The sequence below is a fragment of the Dasypus novemcinctus genome, chromosome 25, assembly GCF_030445035.2.
Source record: "Dasypus novemcinctus isolate mDasNov1 chromosome 25, mDasNov1.1.hap2, whole genome shotgun sequence".
Classification (NCBI taxonomy): domain Eukaryota; kingdom Metazoa; phylum Chordata; class Mammalia; order Cingulata; family Dasypodidae; genus Dasypus; species Dasypus novemcinctus.
The window spans coordinates 58,662,534-58,687,403 of record NC_080697.1 but is presented as its reverse complement, the minus strand read 5'-3'; the positions used below and the strand labels follow the sequence as shown (position 1 = coordinate 58,687,403).

The 24,870-nt window shown below is 40.9% G+C and overlaps 1 long non-coding RNA gene across 1 annotated transcript; it reads left to right on the top strand.

Moving 5' to 3' along the window:
* The first annotated feature begins 17,353 nt into the window (after positions 1-17,353).
* Positions 17,354-22,580, top strand: LOC131275971 (uncharacterized). Its single transcript, XR_009183442.2, has 3 exons — positions 17,354-17,466; positions 20,149-20,287; positions 22,369-22,580. It is a non-coding gene; the product is annotated as an uncharacterized lncRNA (long non-coding RNA).
* Positions 22,581-24,870: the final 2,290 nt, after the last annotated feature.

Here is a 24,870-nt window from a genome sequence, read left to right as displayed (position 1 = left end):
CTTTTCAGACTATAATGAAATGAAACTGGAAATCAACAATAGACAGGAAAGAGGTAAATTCATGTGCAGAGGCTAAACAACACACTCCTAAATAATCAGTGGGTCAAAGAAGAAATTGCAAGTGAAATCAGTAAATACATTGGGAAAAATGAAAGCAAGAACACAATTTATCAAAACTTATGGGATACAGTATAGGTAGTCATGAGAGGGAAATTTATAACCCTAAAAGCCTATATTAAAAAAGAAGAGGAAACCAGATGTGGCCCAAGTGATAAGCCATCTGACTACCATATGGGAAGACTTGGGTTTGATCCCCGGGACCTCCTGGTGAAAAAGAAGAGAAAGTGTGCCCATGATGAAAGCCACTGCTCATTCGATTGCCCATGTTGTGAGCCAGTGCCCGCATGAGTGAATCACGCAGCAAGATGATGATGCATCAAAAGAGAGAGAAGGAGAGAGTCAAGGTGAAGCACAGCAGAAACCAGGAACTGAGATGGTGAAATTGACAGGGAAGCTCTCTCCCCATCAGAGGTCTCCAGGATCAAATTCTGGTGAATTCTAGAGGATAGAAAATGAGAAGAGAAGACAACACAGACAGCAAAAACAGCAGGGTGCAAGGAGGGGAAGGGGGGAAAATAAATAAATAAATATTTAAAAAAAATATATGGAAGAAAGAACTAAACTCAAAGATTAAAAGGAACAACTAGAGAAACTAGAAAAAGAACAGCAAACCAATCCCAAAGCAAACAGAAGGAAAGAAATAATAAGAGCAGAAATAAATGAAATTGAGAATAACAACAATGAAAAGACAATCGAAAGAATCAATAAAACCAAAAGTTGGTTCTTTGAGAAGAGCAATAAAATGAACAAAACCCTAGGTAGACTAACAAAGAAAAAAGAGAGAAGATGCAAATAAATACAATCAGAAGTGAAACAGGGAAGTTATGACTGATCCCACAGAAATATAAAGGATCATAAGAGGATATTATGAGAAACTGTATGACAACAAGTTAGACAACCTAGATGAAATGGAAAAATTCCTAGAAAGGTACAACCTACACTGATGCCTACAAGAAATACAATAACTTAACAAACCAATCACTTTTAAAGAGGTTGAAGCCATCATTAAAGGTCTCCCATTAAAGAAAAATCCAGGACCAGATGGCTTCACATTTGAATCCTAGCAAGCACATCAAAAAGAATGAACATGAATCCTGGTTAAACTCTTCCAAAAAGTTGAAGATGATGGAAAATTATCTAAGACATTTTATGAAGCCAACATCACCGTGTACCAAAGCCAAATAAAGACACGACAAGTAAAGAAAATAACAGACCAATCTCTCTAATGAAACTAGATGCAAAAATTCTCAACAAAATCTTGCAAATCATGACTAAGTGGGATTTATTCCTAGTATGGCAGGCTGTTTCAACATAAGAAAATCAATCAATGTAATACATGACATGAACAAATTGAAGGGAAAAACCCACATGATCATCTCAATTGATGCAGAGAAGGCATTTGACATAATCCAGCATCCTTTCTTGATAAAAACCCTTCAAAAGATAGGAAAATTCCTCAATATGATAAAAAGCATATATGAAAAACCCACAGCCAACATCGTACTCAATGGAAAAAGGTTGAAAGTTTCCCTCTAAGGTCAGGAACAAGACAAGGATGCTCACTGTCACCATTGTTATTCAACATTGTGCTGGAAGTTCTAGCTAGATCAATTATACAAGAAAAAATTAAAGGAGTCCAAATAGGAAAAGAGGGAGTAAAACTCTTGCTATTTGCTTAAGACATGATCCTTTATTTAGAAAATTCTGAAATGTCTACCACAAAGCTACTTGAGCTAAAAAATGGGTTCAGCAAAGTGGTAGGATACAAGATCAACACAGAAAAAATCAGTAATGTTTTTATACACTAGAACTGAACAATCTGAGAAGGAAATCAGGGGAAAAATCCCATTTACAATAGCAAGAGAAAGACTCAAATACCTAGAAATCAATTTAACCAGAGAAGTATAGGACCTATGTGCAGAAAACTATAAAACAATGCTAAAAGATATCAGTGAAGACCTAAACAAATGGAAAGGCACTCTGTGTTCATGGATTAGAAGACTAAATATTGTGCAGATGTCAATCCTAACCAAACTTGTTGGTGAGCTTGCTGGCAAACAACATGTAGCCAAAATGGCCGCTAAGCATACACAATGGCTATCACAAAAGGCACCTCCCTTCTTCCTAGCCAGCTTCCCGCCAGAGAAGCCCACGCGTGCTAACTTCAAAACTACCTCATCCAATCAAGTAGCTGCTTCATATTATCCCAATCCCCTTAGACCATCTATAATTGACGCGTCACCTCAAGCCCCCACCCCTGCCTATATAAGTGGTACCACTTCCCCAATAAACCAGACCTGCGCCACGAGCCTGCGTCTCCGGGGCGATTACTGTGTGTTTAACCTGGCTGTGTGTTACTGGGGCCCCGTCGTCACTCACAACCCTTTCGAGAAGTTGGCCTCACCGAGGCAAAAGCTGTCTAGCTAACGGCCCGGCCAGCCATCTAGCTAACGACCCCAGGGGCACGCCCACACAAACTGATTTATAGATTCAATGCAGTCCAATCAAAATTCCAACAGTGTTCTTTATAGAAATAAAAAAGGCAATTAACAAATTTATTTGGAAGGGAAAGTACACTCAAATGGCCAAAAGCATTCTAAAAATAAAGAGGTACATGGGGGGAATTTCACTGCCTGACCTTGAAACATTATAAAACTACAGTGGTCAAAACAACATGGTGCTGGCATAAAAACAAAAACAGTGATCAGTGGAAAAGAATCGAGAGTCCAGAAATAAACCCTCATCTCTACAGTCAAATGTTTTTGTTGTTGTTGTTTTTATCCTCCCCTTGCAGCTTTTTTTGTTTGTTTGTTTGCTGTCTGCTTTCTGTGTCCATTTGCTGTGTGTTCTTCTGTGTATGTGTTTTTTATTTTTTGTTTATACCCCTCCCTTGTGGCTTGCTTGCTGTCTGTTCTTTGTATCCATTTGCTGCACATTCTTCTATGTTGTTGCTTTTCTCCCTTTTTTTTGTTGTGTCACCTTGCTGAGCTGGCTCTCCGTGGCACTTGCAGGCTGGGGCTCTCTGTGGCATGCTGGTGAGCCTTTACAAGGAGGCCCCAGGACATGAACCCAGGGCCTCCCATATGCTAGATGGGAGCCCAACCAATTGAGCCGCAGTTGCTTCCCAGTCAAATGGTTTTTGACAAACTTACCATGTTAACGGAACAAAACAATGTCTTCAACAAATGGCACTGGGAGAACTGAATATCTATAACCAAAAGAATAAAGGAAGACTCCTATCTCAATCCCTATACAAAAATCAACTGAAAATCAACAATGCAAAATTAGTTATATTTAACTCAAGACTTAAATATAAAAGCCAGGGCCATAAAACTACTAGAAGAAAATGTAGGGAAACATCTTAAAGACCTTATATTAGGTGGTGGTGTCTTGGACCTTACACCCGAAGTATGTGTAACAAAACAAAACAAAAAATAGATAAATGGGATCTCCTCAAAATCAAACACTTTTGCACCTTACAGGACTTTGTCAAAAGGGTGAATAGGCAGCCAGCTCAGTGGGAGAAAATATTTGGCAATCACATGTCTGATAAGGATTTAACATCCAGGATATATAAAGAGATGTTGCAACTCAACAATAAAATTACAAATGACCCAATTAAAAAATGAACAAAAGATTTGAAGAGACGTTTGTCCAAAGAAGAAATACAAATAGCAAACAAATACATGAAAAAAATGTTAATCGTTAATGATTTAGGAATTGCAAATCAAAACTACAGTGAGATAGCTTTTCACACCTACCTGAATTGTCAGTATTAAAAGGACAGAGAACTACAAGTGTTGGAGAGGATGTGGAGAAATAAGAACACTGATTCACTGTTGGTGGGAATGCAGAATGGTACAGCTTCTGTGGAAAACTGTTCGGCAGTTCCTGAAGAAGTTGAATATAGATTTGCCATGTGACCCTGCAGTACCACTACCAGATATATTGCCAGAAGAACTGAAGAGCAGTGACACAGATATACATCTGCACACTGATCTTTCATAGTGGCATTATTTATGATTGGCAATAATTGGAAACAATCCAGGTGTCCATCAAACGATGAATGCATAACAAACCGTGGTGTATTCACACAATGGAATATTATTCAGCTGTAAGTAGAAATTAAGTCATAAAGCATATGACAACATGGATGAACCTGGAGGACATATGTTGAGTGAAGCAAGCCAGACACAAAAGGATAAATACTTTATGGCTGCGTTACTATGAACTAAATATATTGTGTAACATATTACGTGATTTCATTTATATAAAATGTAAATATAAATCAATCTATAAAGATGAAATATGATAAATGGTTATGTAGGACTAGGAAAGGCATGCTTAGTAGTGTGGAATTTTTCGTTTTGGAGTAATGAAATAATTCTAAAATTTTTTGTGCTGATGAATACACAACATTATAATTATACTAAAAGTCATCAACTGTACATTTTAGATAGATCATGTGGTATGTGAATATCTCAATAAAATTGCTTAATAAATAGCAGCTATATACAGCAGGAGAAATGTAAAAAGACTGGCAGGTAAGAAATTTCTTTTTTGTTTCTTTGTTGTTTATTATTATTATTGAAATTATGATAATGCTCTAATAATGATTGAAGTGATGAATGCACAACTATGTGATTATACCAAACACTATTGACTGTACACTTTAGACGAATTGAATGTTTTATTAATATCTATCAATATCATTGATTTGTTCAAAAAGAGGAAAGCTACAATAATCAAAACAATTTGGTACTGGCTCAAGAACAGACATAAAGACTAAGAAACAAATCGAGAGTTCAGAAATAAATCCTGCCATCTAAGGCTAATTGATTTTTGGCGAAGTTGTGAGTCCACTCAATGGGGAAAGAACAGTCTCTTCAACAAATGGTGCTGGAAAATCTGGACATCCACAAGCTACATAATGAAAGTAGACCCCTACCTCACCTAACATACCAACTTTAAGTAGAAATGGATCAAAGACCTCAATGTAAGTAAAACTATAGAGTGGTAGAGGCTGGATGGAAGTGGGCATCAGAACATCAGAGGGGCCTTGTACGTGCAAAGCAGGCACTCGACCCCTGAGCTACACCTGCTCCAACAGAGGTTCAGTTTGCATATGATGAGACTGAGGTGTCTCTTGCATATTGAAAGGATAATGATGAGTACTAAGTTGCATGTACAAGTCTGAAGTTCAAGGGAGAACTCTGGGTGCAGGTGATAAATTTTGGTTTTATCAGCACATGTATTTTATTTAAAATCAAATAGTCATTGAGAGCACCATATATAGAGAAGAGAAGAAGCCAAGACCTGAGTCTTTTTATTACTATATTAAAAGTTCTGGGAGGAAGATTAAAAAAGAGATGGAACCAGAAAGAAAGGGGAAGAAAGATGGCCAGTGAAGTAGGAGGGAAACTGAGGATGTGTGGTGTCCTGAAAGCTTTGTGAAAAGGTGTACACCCACGTCCCTCCAGTGGTAACAATTTGCTAACAAAGGGTCTACATTCACATCAGGATATTGGCATTTCCTGAGTCAAGATACAGCATGGTTCCATCATCTCACGAATCCGTTTGTGGCCTGAGTTAAGACTTCTGAGTTGGATTTTCAATGTCAATTCAAGCCCTCTACTGCTAGTAAAGCAGATTACGAGGGACAAAATTATCGTGGAATTTAGATGATCTAGCTTTATCCTTGAGTAATTAGAAAAATGGATTAGAAGTGACAGGCACAATGAGAGGAAACAGATACTGAAATTCCTTGTTTCAGTGAAAGTAAAATCATTGACAGAGGAAGGAAAAATCAGCATAGGGAAAATTGAGACCAATATTTCAAATAAAAACAAGGCTAAGCCTAGCCATGATTTCTCCTAGTAGCCACTAACAAGTTGCCACTTTGATTTTAATCCACATGATGATAAATGCTGTGATACAGAAGCCACCACATTGCTTGGACTCCTTACGTAATTATGAGAAAGTAAGACCACAGGGGAGGATTAGCTGAGCTGCAAGCTCCTGTCCCTGCCATGTAAATGCAGTTGTTGTAACAAACCCAAAGCAGACAGAAATTGAAAGTGAATTTAGCACTTGAAAGCAGGTCCAACACAACAACAGTTTGAATGCTCAATTCAATTTAAGTATTTATTAAGAAAGCAATTTATTTCCTTAATAGGGAGCTGCCAACATGACCAATGCACAATAACCAGGTCAGAGCACTATAGTCATTTGACATTGTTTATGAATTCTAAAAATAGATGTTGGATTATGTTTGTAAACTGGTCTGTTTCTTCTGGGCATATTAAACTTATATTGGATTCAGAGCTTTTACTCTTACTTGATTAAATAATGATTAAGGCTTTGATTGGGCCACATCATTAGGATGTTGAGTCCCTGCCCCCTTGGTGGGTGGGGATTCACAGAGAAACTGCACCGCAGAGAAAGGAGGAAGGGGTTTTGATTCTGGAGTCTGGGAAGGGAACACACAGAGAAGCAGACACGTGAGGAAGGAGAGAAGGCTCCAGTAGACACGGCAGAGGCCTGGGAAGAGAGACGAGCTGTTCGCCTGATAGTTTGCAGCTGCAGAGACCAGAGCCCTGAGCAGCTGAGAGAGAGCCTGGGAGAGAGGCAAGGCTTGTCCAGCCTACAGCTGAGACTGGAAGAAGCTGGGACCATGGAGCCGAAGAGGAAGAGGAAGAGGAACAGGAAGAGGAAGAGGAAGAGGAAGAGGAAGAGCAAGGCTGAGCCTGGCAGACATCGGCAGCCATCTTGCTCCAACACGTGGCAACAGACTTTGGTGAGGGAAGTGACTTGTGCTTTAGGGCCTTGTAACTGCCATTCTACCCCAAATGAATGCCCTTTATAAAAGCCAACAGATTTCTGGTACTTTGCACCAGCACCCCTTTGGCTGACTAATACAGGGCACATGATATATTTAAAGGGGGAGGACATCAGAGTCAGGAGACTGCCCTTAAAGAGCAGACTGGGAGGCAGATCCGGCGCAGCACTTAGTGAGGAACCAGCCCCGAGCGGCAGGCTCTGGTCTACTCAGCGTCAGCGAGAAAGGTAGCGGACCTCGCAGCTTGGATGTCGCCGCGGACGTCAGAGCCCCGGGGGTTACTCTCCTCACCCTGACTGGTCACCGAAGCAGCCAGTGCCCTGGTTGTTACAGGAAGAGCCCGTCTGACTGGCAGTAAGCAAGGCCATTTTTCTTCACAGAAAGGTCTGGTTATCACTCATTCCATGTTTTTGGGATTCAAAGTCATTGACATCATTTCAACACACAGCAGCCCCCCACTGGCTCTTAGATAGAAACGTGCTCATTCAGTAGAAAGCAGTAGCTGACAGCAAATAAATATAGATGGAATTACAACAGCACTCTCTTAAGGCAGTGCTTAAATAAAACGGATAGATTTTTAAAAAGGGAGATTGCTTCACAAGACTTGGCTACATTATCTTTTCCAGCTAGGAGAACAACTAGCCTCAAGAGCACCATTAAATTCACTTCCTTTGAACCATCTTGAATAATTGAAAATACAGTAATACTGAATAGGACCTTGAGTAGAAGGGTGTAGAACTGGATGCTGAATTTATTCCTTAATGAAATGCAAGAAAAAAGCAATTCCGACATTTCCTGTAATGTGGAGGTAGTGCAAGAAATTGACCGTGGCTTTGTGATTTGTATTTCAGTCCAAGCTCCTGCTTTTGCATCCTGTTGCTCTATCTTCAATAAAGAGGGAACATTAATTTTAAAAATTGTCCTCCTTGTTAACTGTTGGTTCATGTAAATATCCGTATAAAAATATCTGTTGAACGTGACTCTCTTTAAATGCAATTTCTATTTCTAAGCCTGTAGGTAATAGAAGAATTCTCAATCTTGGAACATTTTGATAACTCCCCAAAATGCTTTATTGCAAGGTGCATGTGCACACATTTATTTTGCAGTAATTTACTGACAAAGTTTACTGCCAGGTGCTGACAGTTGCTGCCCTGAGGCTCCAGCCAGAGAGGTGATTGGTGCAGAGGCTGGAGGGGCATGCTCTGAGGATGGACTGGTGGGGGGGTCTTTTGGATCAGCTCTGGGCACTGCACCCATGCAGAGACCCTTCTTTCCCCCAGGGCCACGTCCTTGACACTGTGAATGCTGCCCTGCTGCTGTGACTGCCATTGCCCGGCCCCTTCGTCTGTGCAGCCGTCCCTCGGGGCCCTGCTGCGCCATGACTAGGTGTCAAGGCCACCTGCTCCCCATGCCCTGGGCTGGAGCCTCGACAAACTTACCCCATCACCAGGCACTCCCCGCACCTTGTGTGCCTGCTCTGTCTCCCATTGGATGCCACCCACAGAAAACCTAAGTCCAAAGTGAAAGCTGCTAAATCTTTCAAGGTGGTGATATGCATTGGTTTCCCAGAGCTGCTTTAGCAAAGAACCCCCAACTGGGTGGTTTTTAAGTATGGAAATATATTGTTTCCCAGTTCTGGAGGCTAAAAGTCAAAACTGAGGTGACAGCGCGGCCATGCCCCTGCAGAAACCTGTAAGGGGGGTCTTCCTGCCTCCTCCAGCTCCGGGGAGACCTTGGCCTTCCCTGGGTTGTGGGCCCCTGGCCCTGCCTCCACTGGCCCCACGTGGCCTTCTCCCGGGGCTTGTCTGCTGGGTCTTCTCCACCTGCCATGTTGGTTAGGAGTCCACCCTGGATTCACATCGACTAATCCCATCTTCAAAGCTCTGTTTCCAAGTCAATCTCCTTCACTGGAGCCAGGCACTTGGACTTGAACTGGGCAATGGAGCATTAAACCATGCGCAGGTGCCTTCTGAGAGCAGGCCCTTGTGTCTGCCCAGGTCTTAGCCCCTGCAGCCAGCCCTGGCTGTAAGGTGGGCTTCTGCAGACCTTGCTCTTGTTAATTAATGCAAGGCACAGTGGTCAGAACCTTGTTTTCTAAAATCCTAGATGTGAAAAGCTTTGCCGTTCAAAGCCATGTGTGTTGGAATGGAGCATCTCATTCATGCCTGGGGAAATGGAGAATCTGCATCAATATCCAACCTGGTTATGATACGGGAATTTTAGGTACAGCGTTTCTCTTCATTTTATGAAACAGCCAAGGCTTGATGGCCACCATTTTATGCAGAGCCTTGCTTGGCTTTGAGTCTGTCCAAACTACCAGTTTGTTCAGAGTTTACCTAAACTCCGTCTGTCTCTGCATCCACCCTCTGTATCTTTTGGTGAGGCACCCACAGTTGCACGGGTGTGTATCTCCCTTGATGAAGCAAGTCAATAACCCTATGTATGGTGGGCTTAAAATTTCTCTCTGGTGGTCGGCGTTAAATCAGCCTTGTACAGGATGAACAGCAAAGGTGAGAGCCTGAGTCACACTTGCACAACGTCCGGAGGAGAGCAGTCACAAATGTGTGACTTCCTCCAATGGACCGCTCGGCCACACACCTGTTGGGTAGCCATGCTAATAGTAACCACTCCTTTGGTGGTTCCTTCCCAGGGATGCTCGGGTAAGAGTGGGTCTCTGATTACAGGTCAATTTTTCATCATCATTTCATACAACTTTCACAAATTTACTGGAATTTAGGAGGGGCTAAACTTAAAAAAATGTTATTAGTTTTGTATTGTCAGGGTTCTTCAGAAAAATGGAATATATATACACATACATACATACATATTTATACATATACTTATATATGATTTATTATAGGAATGTTCTTAAGCAACATGGAGATTGGCAAGTGTAGCAGTTTGATATGGTTGTGAATTCTAAAAATAGATAATGGATTATGTTTGTAATCTGGTGTGTACCTGGGCACGATTGAGTTATGATTAGGGTTTTGATGGAGCCACGTCATTAGGGTGTTGAGTCCCTGCCCACTGGTGGGCGGGGACTCACATATAAAAGGCCTGGCAAAGGACAGAGTTGAGGGTCCTTAATTTGGGAGTTTAGTGTTGGAGTTTGTTGCTGGTCTTAAGCTGGAGCCCTGGGGAAAGGGACAGATCCATTCACCTGATAGTCTACAGCTGACCTTGTGGAGAGAGGCAAAGCCTAGAGAGCTTCCTAGTCTACAGCTGACCTTGTAGGGAAACCAGAGATGCTGAGCCTTGTGAAAGTGAGGAAGCCTGAACCCTCATAGACATTGGGAACCATCTTGCTCCAACATGTGAAAATAGACTTTGGTGAGGGAAGTAACTTATGCTTTATGGCCTGGTATCTGTACACTCCTACCCCAAATAAAAACCAACCCATTTCTGATATTTTGCATCAGCACCCCTTTGACTGATTAATATAGCAAGTCTTTTTTTTTTTAATTTTTTATTTACTTTGTAATAATATTACATTAAAAAAATATATATATATGAGGTCCCATTCAACCCCACCTCCCCCACCCCACCTCTCCCCCCCCAGCAACACTCATTCCCATCATCATGACACATCCATTGCATTTGGTAAGTACATCTTTGGGCACCTCTGCACCTCATGGTCAATGGTCCACATCATGGCCCATACTCTCCCCCATTCCATCCAGTGGGCCCTGTGAGGATTTACAATGTCCGGTGACTGCCCCTGAAGCACCATCCGGAGCAGCTCCATGTCCCAAAGACCTCTCCACCTCTCATCTCCTCCTGCCTTTCCCCATACCCATATAGCAAGTCTTAATTATGTAGGGCAGTCAGTAAATTGGGTACTTGATAGTGACATTGAATTCCTTAGGAGAAGCCATAAGTTATGAACTCTGATGGAGAAGATGATGACTTCCCTAGGAGAATTTGGTTGGCTGAGAGAAAGTCTTCTTTCTGAGTGCTGCAGTCCTCAGTTATTTTAAGCTTCCAACTGATAGGATGATGAAATTCCTCTCACTGCTGATAGCAATCTCTTTTGTTGACTGTAGATGTAATCAGCCATAGATGCAAACAATAGACTACTGATGTAAATCCATGAAATACACTCAGAGTAATGATCAGCCCCGTGCTTCTTGACCAAACAGCTGGACACCATAACCCAGCCAAGTTGACACATGAAATTAACCATCACAGGAGGTTCCCTTAGGATGAAACTTGAGATTAGAACAAAAACACACCCTTTCATTGGATGAATTTATAAATGGCAATGTAATCCTTTTAGAATAATAATTTCAGGTATGCATAAACTAGTATGACTTGGGATTTATACGAAACATGAAATGATGACAATCTTTAATTTAATTCACCTCTACACCCAATAACCCCTCCTTCCTGAAGTGGGTTTTCTTAAAAATTTTAAGTCAGAGAAAAAAGAGAAACATAATAATCTAACTCAATGCATGAATCTGGACTGCAACAAATATCGATAACTATAAAACACATATGTAGAAAAATTGGGGAAATGCAAATATTGACTACACACCTTATTCTTTTTTTTTTTAAGATTTTATTTATTTATTTATTTATTTCCCCTTTTCCCCCACAGGTTGTCTGTTCTCTGTGTCTATTTGCTGCATCTTCTTTGTCCGCTTCTGTGGTTGTCAGCGGCATGGGAATCTGTGTTTCTTTTTGTTGCATCATCTTGTTGTTCAGCTCTCCGTGTGTGTGGCACCATTCCTGAGCAGGCTGCAATTTTTTTCGCACTGGGCGGCTCTCCTTTCGGGGCGCACCCCTTGTGCATGGGGCTCCCCTACATGGGGGACACCCCTGCGTGGCAGGGCACTCCTTGTGTGCATCAGCACTGTGCGTGGGCCAGCTCCACATGGGTCAAGGAGGCCCGGGGTTTGAACCTTGGACCTCCCATGTGGTAGACGGATGCCCTAACCACTGGGCCAAGTCTGCCACCTCTGCAGAAGTTTTTGATAATCCTATAGCATGGGACTCCAGAAGAGGTCAATAGAGGTCAAAAGGGAAAAGATGAGAATGGACTTTGGGCTCTCTCCCCTAGTTTAATAATTACAACAAGATCCACATCCACATAATTTTATGTATCTGAGTGTATGTGTTTATGTAACTCTTTAATTGATGTATACAGTATTTACTTCTGTATTCACTTGAATTCCCAAATAATCCCTTGAATTTTCTAAAACCTCCCAATAAAGAATAGATTAGACAAGAAATACCTTTATTTAAGTGGACATACGTAATTGTTTTTATCCTGGTGCTGAGACAGCAAACATCCATGATAATGCTGCAAACATTCTTGATTGGACAGCCAAGAAATAGAGCATAAAAAATGAAGGAGTTGCTTTTTATCAGTAAAGAGACCAGGCTTGGAGGCTGCTTCCTTGATCAGTGAATTTAGATTAGGTACTTGACACTAAATCTTACTCTCCTTATCTGTATGGGGGGAAAATATCTCTATAATGAACCAATAGGAAAAAATGCTTTTGCCAATTTCAGGTATTATTGGATATTCCTGGGTCATAGACAGATGGTAAATATTCATTTGAGGATAAAATTGTTATTTTAATTAAGAAAACACAACAGACATTTTGGTTTAGAAAGACAAGGACTTTGGGTGCATATAGAATATGGAGAAGGTAGAAAATTAAGAACTAAATAGATCTACATTTTTAGAAATGAAAGTTTAGAGTTTTGCTATGATGTTAGCATGCACTGGGGACTCAGAGCCACAAGTCTACAAAAGGAGAAGGAACTCTAGATGGGGAGAGAGTGCTTGGAGGAGGAAGTGGCAGAGAATGGCATGAAGCCATTATCTGGGGGAGCTCTCGTGCCCATTTGTGGTTTGTTTTCTCTATTCTGTACACCCTTATCATCAATTCCTTCCAAACTTTACAAAGTTTTGTCATACTATTATCTTGTGATTTGGGGACCTTGGCATATGGAAGCCAGAGAACACCAGACATGGCTGTAAGGAGCATGGGGAAGACAGCTATCTGCAGGAAAGCAGTTAAGTTGACAGGAGATGGGTGAGGAGAAACTGGAAGTTGGGGTTTGGAGAACTCACACGAGCATAAGACCTGCAGACAGCCCAAGAAGCATTTGCCAGCATGCATTTTAAAGGAACAGGGCCTTTAACTGTTTAATCTGGATATAAAATACAAGGGTGATCCCAGAAGGGTGGAAGATTTGGGCTCACACTAGTTACATGAAATACTGACATGCTGTTCAGAAAGTGCCAAGCACAGTTTCTGTCTCAAAGGAAGTGGTCAAAGAATTGCAACCATTGTATTGTCATTATTATTATTATTATGATTACTTTGGCCAGATAAAGGAGTCAAAATGAGTTACTTAAAGTATTTAAAATGCAATCTTCATCTATTAAATGGAAAACATACATTTTTTTCCTGAAATAGAGATACAAAAAAGAAGAAAGAAAAGATAATTTTAAAGCCTACAGCAAATTCTTCCTTTTTTTTGAGACTGTTAAACTACCTCTTACAGAATTGGCTCCTAACCAAAGAAAATCCTTATTAACATTGATGAGAAGGGCTCAGTGGTGCCTCGACCTGTTTAGCATCTGTGCAGGAGATTCATGTCTAAAAGGACAAACAAAAGTAAGAAAGAGGAGGGTTCTCTGTTTCCTGCCTGGGTGGGCTGGGTGGAAGGGGTAGGGTGTGCAATTGCTCCAGCACCTGGGTCATGGCCATTTATGACCATCTCTATTGTCATTTCTCCACTGAAGTCTGACCCAACTGAGGTCATCCTCCAAGGCAGCAGAATGGATCTTGTATGATTTGGGTAAGTCAAATAACCTCTGTGGGTTTCGTTCTTTAAAAGCAGTGGTTATCTGGCACATATGCCCTCATTCCTCTTCCATATATGGCAGGTTATATCTTTTAAAAAATGCCCTTCCAGGACCTTGTCATCATCCCATTGTGAGGGGGAGCCTAGGCCCTCTTGCCTTGAACCCAAACACGCCGTTGTGACTGCCTCAACTACGAGTTGGTGAAAGTGGTGCTAAGTGACCTCTGAAGTCAGAGCTTCTACTCTGCTTTCTCTCTCTCAGGACAAGTGCCTTGGGGGCCCTGAGACAAACTTTAAGAAGCCTGGCACCACTGAAATAACTGTGCTCTGGAGACCGTGGAGAGAGACAACATAGAGAAGCAGAGATCCCCGAGGAGCTCCCGCGGGCCCAGCCGCAGCTGCTGAGTCCTCCCAGGCCAGGCGCCAGGCACGTGCAAGGGCTTCAGATGATCCCAGCCTCAGCTACCATCAGACTGCCTACTCGTGGGCTTCTCTGAGGACAGACCACCCAGCTGAGCCCAAGGACCACCAGCACCATGAGCGCTAATAATGAGATAATCGTGTAAAGAGATAAGATTGGAGGGTGTTTCAGGTTCCTAGGCTGCTAAGAGCAGATACCGTGAATGGGTTGGCTTTTAACAATGGGAATTTATTTGCTTACACTTTGATCTGTGATACTGTCCGAATTAAGGCACCATTGAGGTGATACTCTCTTCCCAAGGACTGGCTGCTGGCTATCCTTGGCCCCTCTGGCATGTGGCAAGGCACATGGTGGCATCTGCTGGTCTCTTTGTTCTCTTCCAGTTTCATTGCTTTCAGTTTCTTGCTTTGGTGGCTTTCTCTCTCTCTCTCTCTCTCTCTCTCTCTCCCCCCCTCTCTCTTTTCATTCGCTTTATAAAGGACTCCCGTAAGAGGATTAAGACCCATCCTGATGAAAGTGGTCGTATTTTAACTGAAGGAGCCTTGTCAAAAAGTCCTATTTACAATGGAGCCACACCCACAGGAATGGATTAAATTTAAGAACCTGTCTTTTTGGGGTACAAACAGCTTCAAACCACCACAGAGGGTGGCTGGTTTTGCAGCAGTAGATGAGAGGAGCTCCTCCCCGGCCCCTTCCGCACACTCCTGGCTGACCATGCACTACGTCCATCATGACACTCTCACACTTTGCTGGGAAGCCTCGATAGGGCCTCAAAAAAAAAAAAAATCTTTCTCAATACGCAATTCCTAAAAGATTCAGTCATTGTGGCCCCCAAAAGGACAAAGCTCTCTACCGCTTGATCTTCTCCATCTGGAAGGTCTTCTAATGTGTCTTCTAGCTTTGATATTCTCAATTCTCAAGCAGACAGAGGAATTCATAAATCACAGAGAACTAGAATCCAGTAATGTGATAATAGTAAACAGAAGACAACTTCCAAAAACTCATTCATCTCATGGATACTGAGTGCTTACAATGTGCTTGGCACTCTGACTGGTCCAAGAATGAAAAAGATGACTGTCAACCAGAAAGAATTCTTGAGATTAAGAAGTCCATTTGTCCAGTATCTCAGCCACTAGACACATGTGGCTTTTTAAATTTAAATTAAAAGTAAAATTTAAAATTCAGTTCCTTAGTTACAACAGCTACATTCCAAGTTCTTGATAACCACATGAGGCTGGTGACCACTTATTGGACATCACAGATAGAGAAGATGTCTATCGTCACAGAAAGTTCTATGGGGCAGCGCTGGTCTAAGCAATTCTCTAGCAATGAGACAAAATAGTAAGACAGAGTCCCATAATGTAAAAAGAATGGAAATTTAGTACTTTTCTAAAGACAGGGCTGCATTGTTGTTTTAAATATTGTTTTAACCTGCAATTTATAAATTATCGTCTTTATGAAGACAAGAACATCTTGAAAAATATTTTTGATTTTTCCTTGATGGGTTTTTGTTGTTTTTGTTGGGGTATCTATTTCTTAAACTACACCAAGTCTTATTTTGCTACTTAAAAATGACATACCATGAGCACCAAAGATCCAAAACCTAGATTGGTTTAATGAACCACAGACAAAATATTGGAAAATTACCAATACTGTTGAAGACCTTATGTATTTTCATATTTACTTATTTGCATAAATGTTCATGGCACACTTTTGCCTAGAAATGTCACTCATCCTCAGCTCGAGTCACTTCAAGTAACTTCCCTGACACTAGACCAAATCTGGTCTCAAAGAAAAGTGTATTTTCTTCAGAGTCCTTTTCTCAGTTTGAGTTGTGTGTGTGTTCAGCACGTGGCCACACTAGGGCAATGTGCTTGGAGAGGTCTTCTGAAGATGAACACTTGACATGCCCAGGCCACCCACTGAGCACCGAGAGGGCAGCGGGCAGAGTGCCTCCCTGCCAGGCTCTCGTCCTCCCAGTTACGGGGCTCAATCTTGTAGGGCCTCCAACTATTTTTTTCTATCTGCTTCTCAATGGTCAAGCTTTTCCTTGACTCCCCAAATCATCATTCTATTTCTTATACTTTAAAATATTCATCTTTTCCTCAATTCTGAATGCCTGTTTAGTAATAAAAATTAACTCTTCCTCTTGTACGTCTACCTTGTCATGCCATTGTTTTATTCACTATGTTAATCCAATTTCTCTTTTGTTCTTTAGTTTTAGCTTATTTTGTTAACAGTGTTTTTTTAAGGTACCAGGGCCAGAGATTGAATCCGGAACCTCACACGTGGTTTTTTGTTTTTTTCATTTGTTTACTTGTTTTTTTGTTTTTAGGAGGCACCAAGCACCAAACCCATGCTCTCCCATGTGGGAAGCAGGCACTCAACTGCTTGAGCCGCATCTGCTCCCTTTTTGTTAACTTTTAATCTTTTCCTGACTTAAAATGTGGTTTGGTTTTACTGTTCACAGTCATCTTTTATTTGGGGTTTTAATTTTTTTCTTCAACTTTAAGTTTTACCCTATAAGATTTGTTAATGTTTTATGAACAAGGATGTTGTTGAGGTCATTTGCCATGACATTTCTAAGTGTCTCCCACACAGGAAAATGATTTTCTCATTTCAGTAACATGAAGAGGGTTGCTTTTCTGTGGGAATCGCGTAACTGAGCTGGCTACTGGGATGAACTGCCCCTGCTCACTCTAAGGACAAACTCTCTCCCTGGGCCCTGGATCCATTTCCTCGTGGTAGGGGAGACAGGACTCCAGCTGTGATGCTGTCACCTGCCCCATCCCTTATCTCGCCATCTACTGACTGTAAAAAACCTAAAGCAAAGTAAACAAACCAGCTGAAACTTGTTCTTTGACCCTGCATCATCTTTTTCTATTGTTTCTTGCCTTTGCTCAGTTTTCAGCAAAACCCTTTGAAAGGGGTATCTATACAGTCTTCACTTACCATCCTCTTCTCCCTGGTGCCCCTCAAGTCCTCCCCCTCTCCACCAAACAGTTTCTGACAGTAAGAGGTCATAATGCACCTGCAGGACCTCGTTCAGCCCTGCTTGCCCATTGTTGACCTGCCCCCTAATTGTGCTGTCATGAACAGTTGCTGCCAGACATCCCTGCACTAATGGACCTGGCAGCAGACAGTCTGTGCAGGGTGGAGTGGCCAACTGTAAGGTAAGTCTCAGGAGAGGTCATTCATGGTGGAAGAAGGAGGTTCTGTACCTAATTTTTAAGAGGCACCAAAGAGGACTGCTTTCAGGGTGAGTGTATAGGAGTTAGGGACATGGGCAAGAGCATCCAATCCATACTTTCTTTTCTGTTATTATTATCACCATTATTATTGTTGTTGTTACAAAGCTACTGCTCCTGGAAGCAGCAAAGTAAAACCCTTACAGCTACTACATTGAATTAAGTGTGGCTCATTTAAACAGATTTCTACAAATGCTTGTCCTGTTTTTAGGTCATGATCACAAAACTAAAGTAGATCTCAACTTAATGAAAGGTTCAAATGCTGATCTTTATTCAGAAGTGGAGCCATTTTATATCTTTGCTTCTGGACCAAGAGAAACTGTCAGAAACATTAGTTCCTTTTTTTAGAGTGTCTCGGAACTGGTCTAAGATAAATGAAAGAAAAGTGTGTCCATGAAGGTTAGCTCAATGACCCAGGATCAATCCTAGGGGACGAGGATGGGAGAGCGAGTGTCTATGTTCAGATAAACAGAAGCACTGTAGAATCAGCAAGTTACTGTGTATTCACCAGCCTTCTCGTAGCCAAGAAGTTTATGCCTGCACAAAAAATTAATCATTCCTTGGTACCCAGGCTTGTTCCATAAAGGACTTGAAGCTGTCCAAGTGGGATGAGGGTTTTATAATAATTTGTACAACCAAGAATGGGTAAGCAGATAAGTCCTCCAGGGATCTCCTGCCAGGTCACTAACTATCTCCTGGCAACACTCTTTATATTAGTATAATAGTGCTTGGTACATGGTGAGCAGTGTGTTTCACCTTAGGATAAAATCATTCTAAGTCAATTGACTTCCAAAGGTAAGAAGGTAGAGCTCAATTTCTCAAGTTCCATCCTCCCATAATCTTTGGGCTGAGAGGGGAAAATGGGCAAATGGTGAATTGTAAAGATAAACCAGCATCATCGCCAGCTTCTTCAGGATTGCCTGTGTCCCAGGAGACCCTGCAGGCAGTCCAGATGTCCTCGGCCATTGTTCTCAGAGTGGGCAGCTGGGGGGCAGTGAAGAGAGAACTATGAACTGCAAGGCTTTGCCCAACCTTCAGCAAAGAAACTTGTGCTTATTAACAAAGAGGTTTTCTTTGGGGCAGGGTAACAAATGGTCCCAGTTTGCCTGGGGCTGAGCCAATGTATGTCTGTAGTTCCAGCATAACTATTAAGTCTCTTAAATTCTAAGAAATGTCCCTTTAGATGATAAGTGACATGGTCACCTTCCTTAGGGAGCATTCCCTGTACTCATTAGCATGGTCCATCATGCCAGATCCTTTCCTTCTTTGATAGAAAAGGGTGATTCAGAAAACCTTTTTTAAAATTATTATTTTAATTTATCTCTCCCCACCCTTTCGGTGTTTGCACTTGCTGTGTCTGTTCATCTTCTTTGTTTCTTTAGGAGGCACCGGGAACTGAATCCAGGACCTCTGACGTGGGAGGGAGGCTTTTAATTGCTTAAGCCTCCTCCGCTCCTTGATTTGTTGTGTCTCTCATGTTTTTCATCTTGTGTCTCTTGTTGCGTCAACTTGTCGTGTCAGCTCACCGCACCTGCCTGTCATGCCAGCTCACTGTACTACTCATCCTCTTTAGGAGGCACCTTGAACCTCTGCTCCCTGCTTTCTTGTGTCTCTCATTATCTTTTTCTTCTTGTGTCTCTTGTTGCATCATCTTGCGTCAGCTTGCCATGCTTGCCTACCATGCCAGCTTGCTGTCTTCTTTAGGAGGCAGTAGGAACCAAACCACAGACCTCCTATGTGGTAGGCAGGAGCCCAATTGCTTGAGCCACATCCACTTCCCCAGGAAACTTTTAATAGGCAACTCTCTACCCATTCTCTCAATTTCACACACTCTCTCTAACACACACAGACCCATAAGCTTAGTTCACTTTGGGCTATGTTCTTTCTAATAGCAAAAGTCATCATCCTTATTTCAGCAGGAAGTTATGATGAAATGAGTAAAAGTTTTGGCAGTGACTAGATAGTATTCGAATCCAGGTCCCATATTAGTTATTGATTTGCATTTGCTTGCTTAAAGAAATAAAATAATGTCTATGTCACATGGCAGTTGTACGAACTAAGACACCATTTCAAGGTTCTTGACTCATAAGTGGTGTTCAGGGATGTCTGCTCCGTGCCCTTCACTCCCCAGCGTGAAGGTTAGAGGAGGCTCATTATTATCTTATTAAATTATGCAAACACTAAATTATGATTGTGCTAGTAAGAATAAGTAGAATTCAGTGGGGCATTATGTGGGTGTACCTGCAGTTGTAGGTTCATTTCCAAGAGCCATCTTTCTCCCCTACCAAAAATGGTCAAAGCTTTACTACCATGGTCTCAAAAGGGTATGATTTGGCCTCATTCAAGCTTTAAATTTCAGCACTTTTTTGGTATTCCTGATAGTGAAGCTGTCAGGTGCAGAGACATGCAACAAAGGTGAATTAATAAATGGGTGATTTCCCCCCACCCCCCAAATCATTAAGTTTTGTAAAAATGTTATTCTGTGGGGGAAAAAAAAGACACCAAGCCTTGAGCCCATAAACTGAAATGAAAATCAGCTAGAGAATGTTGAAGGTCTTCTTTTCTGACAGGAGGAAACTTGGATTCGTGCAATGTGTTCATTGATGAAACATTCTCCAAGTACACTCAGGCCCTAATTTGAGCATTTGTATTAGGAACACAACCTTTTGTGAATTTTTCAAACTCTTTTCCAGATCTTTTTTCCCCATTGATGTACTCTGGAGAGAGGTCCACCATCAAACACTTCCAGTTATCCTCAGAGTTCATTTCCCATCATGAAGATACTGTTCCTTGTCTTTCTCCTTCTTTTATATTTTATTCAGTCAGCATCAGGTAAGTTGAAAATCCAACTGGTAGGATAGCAGGTGGATGATTTTGGATCTCGGGGTAGGACCAAACTGATTTTAATCAAACGTATTGAAATATGTAATAATTGAATAATACAAAAGCTGAAAGAATTACAAAATGCACAACATACTCCATTTCACAAACAAGGAAAGAGAGGTTTAAAGAAATTAAAAATACTTTTCCAGGATTATCCTTACCTAGTTAGTTGTAAACCCATAACTACTCTTATATAATAGATAACATTTACAGGTAACAGACAGCAACAAAAACAAAAACAATATCAAGTGATATGGAGAACTACCTCTTTACTAAACACTATCAAAAATTAATTCACTATCCTAGGTTGACTTCTCATAACAATGTTTGAGGAGTAGATACTTATCTCTTTTACGGATGAGGAAATTGAGACTAAAAAATGAATTAATTTGCTCAAAGTTCTACAACTCCTACACAGGAAAGCCTAGAATCCAGCCCAAGTCAATGGTCAATGTGCGTCCTCTTATGTATTATTGAATGTTTAGCAGTCCCAGAGAATAGATTTATTTATTAAATTATGTATGAACATTTACTAAGTGTGAATCTGAGTATGTACTGTGCAATATTTGGGGCATACTTATACTAAGAGATGATTTATTGTTTACCTGAAATTCGAAGTTAACTTGGAGTCCTGCCAGCACTATGTATGGTAGGCCAGGTTCTGCTGAGGTGGGAACTGTCCACGTCTTGGTGTCTTAACAGAGCAGGGCTGTAAGGCTTGCTCCTAGTACAAGTCCCTCATGGCCATAGACAGGTCCTGCGCTCTGTAGCCACTCAGACCCAGGCTGACGGCTTTGCCATACTGAGAATGTTGCTGGCCACTGTGTCAAGAACGGTTCTGACGAGTCTCGTGTTGGCACATAAGGGCTCGTGGTTTCCACTGCAGGTCATTAGCCACATGATCACCTGGTCCCCACCAAGGAGACAAAAGCAAGGGTGTGCCATCCCACTGTGTGCTAAGAGAGCAGAGAGCCTGAAATATTTCGTGAACAGACCAATGGATGAAGATTTTAGGTATTTTTCCTTGCCTTCTGAACAATTAGGAGAATTTGTGGCTCACACAGGAAAAACTACTTGAAGCTTTGGTTGTTGTAGTGCAGGAACTGGAGGCCAGGTCTACTGATTCCTGGTTAAGTCTGCGGCCATCCTGACACAGTACCTTTAAGTGCCTTAAGTCTGATAGAAATGTTTCTTACTGGTTCCATTGTTTGTTCTTCTCTTCCTTGCTCTTTTGAATGTGGGCATTGTTCAAGTTCTCTTCCCTCTCATGTTGCTCTCTGAATTGTCACAGTCTACCTTCTTGATCTTTTATTATTTTATTCCCAGCTTAACTTAAAAGAGCATGAGAAGATCAGTGCCTAATTTGTGGCATGTCTTTGGCATTTAAAATATAGCAATTTATGCAACAACTTACAGTGCATGGTATATGGGAAGCACTTTATTCAGGAGTCTGAATACTCAGTGCATCATATTAGTTATTCATTTATTCAACATTCATTGTCTAATTTGTCCTATGCACTCCAGGAAGGTTTGCCGTGTAGAGAAGGAGGAAAGCATTTAGGGTGTCTTTATGAAGAGAATTTGTAAAACAGCAGAAGTATACTCCTAATTTTGTGACAAACAAATCAGTTATTCTGTTTGATCCAACATTATTACTTCATCTTAAAAGGAAGGATACCATTTACAGAGCTCTGCAAAGTACTTTAGGACTGGAAGGCCATTAGGTCTTTGAAATAACAACTCATCTCTGCTGTTGCAGCACAAAAACAGCCATAGGAAATGTGCAAGTGAATGAGCATGATTATGTTCCAATCAAACTTTATTTGTGGACACTGAAATTTGAATTTCACATGATTTTCATGTATCATTGAAATTACTTTTTTTATTTTTTAAAAACAATTAAAAAACATAAAAACCATTCGAGGCTAGCAGATAATAGAGAAACAGCCAGGTGGCCCATTTTGACCAGCTAGACAAGATGAACTCTAGTAGCTTTGGTTAAAGACGCCTTTACTTCTTTGTTTCTATAGGATTTGAAAAAAAGGGGAAGTTCTTGGAATGTGAAAAAATGGGTGGTTCCTGTAAGCACCAAAAAACGCATGGCTGCTCCATCTTGCCTGCAGAATGCAAAAGTCGGTACAAACACTGCTGCAGATTGTAACTGTGACCAGCTGAAGACCTCCTGAGTAGCATTAGAGAATCATCACCGCTGACTTCTACTCAATAAAGATAACAACATCCACACGGAGCCCACATTTGGTCTTTCTGAGGGCGTGAGATAAGTGACAGGTCATTGCCCTGGAGGTGGGAGGATTTAGGTTCTAGGTTTGGTCACCCCACTAATTAGCTGATTGACTTAGAGCAATACAAATTTCCTTTCTTAGGCCTTAGTTTCTGTGTTGGGCCCATTGAAATGGATGCTCTCTAAGATACCAGTAGGCAGTTATGAATCTATGAATTGAGGATAAGAGCTACAGAGTTTAGTGAAGGAGGAATTTAGGGAGAGTAAGGTTTTGAGGGTGTGTGTAATGTGTATTGATTATATGTGTAAAAACTCACTGAGATTTTGTTCTTATTTCTCTATGTTATAACGTGTAAAGAGATTGAATAAATAATTTAAAACCTCCCCCAAACAAAGACCAGGACCAAATGGCTTCACTGATGAGTTTTATCAAATATTTCAAGAATTGACACCAATCTTGCTCAAACTCTTCAAAAAATGAAGAGGAGGGAGTACTTCCTAACTCATTCTGTGAGGCCTACCTCATGCTAATACCAGTGCCAAATTAAGACACCCCAAGAAAAGAAAATTACAGACCAATATCCCTTATGTATATAGATGTAAAAATCCTCAATATAGTAATAGCAAATCAAAGCCAACATTGTATTAAAAGGATTATCCACCATGATCAAGTTGTCTTTAACCCTGGGATGCAGGCCTGGTTCATAAGAAAATCAATGTAATACATCTTCATTCCAAAGCTTGAGAAAAATACCACAAGACACTTTTGGCTCCCTGGGTGATACTGCAGGGACAGTGGCTGGACATTGTATGTCCTGCCATGGCCCATTGGGTGGACTGAGGGAGAGTGTAAACTATAATGCAAACCATTATCCATGTGGTGCAGCAGTGCTCCAAAGCATATTCACCAAATACAATGAATGTCCCATGATGATGAAAGAGGTTTTTGATATGGGATGAGTGGGGTGAGGGGGTGAGGGATATATGGGGACCTCATATTTTTTTTAATGTAATATTAAAAAAAAAAGACAAAAAATACCACAAGACAAGGCCAATATCTCTTATGAATATAGATGCAAAAATCTTCAGCAAAACACTAGCAAACTGGGAAGCAGATGTGGCTCAACCAATTGGGCACCTGCCTACCACATGGGAGGTCCTGGGTTTGGGTCCCAGTGCCTCCTGGAATAGAAGAGTAGACACAGTGAGAAAAACAATGAGCAGACAGATGAGGGAATCATGGGAGGAGGAATGGATAAACAAAAATAAATAAATCTTAAAAAAAATACTAGCAAGCCAAATCCAACAGCACATTAAAAGAATTATACCCCATGATGAAATGGTATTTGTCCCTGGCACACAAGGGTAGTTCAACATAAGAAAATCAATTAATATATATTCCACATTAGCTGAATGAAGGGGAAAAAAGACACATGATCATCTCAATAGATGCAGAAAAGGCATTTGACAAAACACAGCACCATTTCTTGATAAAAACACTTAGAACACCAGGAATAGAAGGAAATTAACTTAATGTGATATGGGGCACATATGAAAACATCCTGATGAAAGACTGAAAGATTTCCCTCTAAGATCAGGACCAAGACAAGGATGCCCATTGTCACTATTGTTATTTAACATTGTACTGGAAGTATTTGCCAGAGCAATTAGGTAAGGAAAAGAAATAACAGTACATCCAAATTGGAAAAGAATAAGTAAATGGTCCCTATTTGCAGATAATATCATCCAATACACATAACATACTGAAAAATCCACATCAAAACTACTATAGCTAATAAATTAATTCAGCAAAGTGGCAGGGTACAGCATCAACAAACAAAAATCAGTAGTGCTTCTATACACAAGCAATATACAACTGGCAGAAGAAATAACGAAAAAAAAATCCATTCACAACAGCAACTAAAAGAATCAAATGTCTGGGAATTTATCTAACCAAGAATGTAAAGGATTTGTACACAGAAAACTGCAAAACATTGCTAAAAGAAATTAAAGAAGACCTACATAAATGAAAGGATACTCCATGTTCATGGATTGGAAAATTAAATATTGTTAAGATGGCAATACTACCCAAAGCAATTTATAGATTCGATGCAATACCAATCAAAATTCCAACAACCTTCTTTGCAGAAATGGAAAAGCCAGTCATCAAGTTTATATGGAAGGGTAAGGATCCCCAAATAGCTAAAGTCATCTTGAAAAAGAAGAATGAAGTTGGAGGATTCATACTCCCCTATCTTAAAACCTATTATAATAGATGTGGAGTGGACAC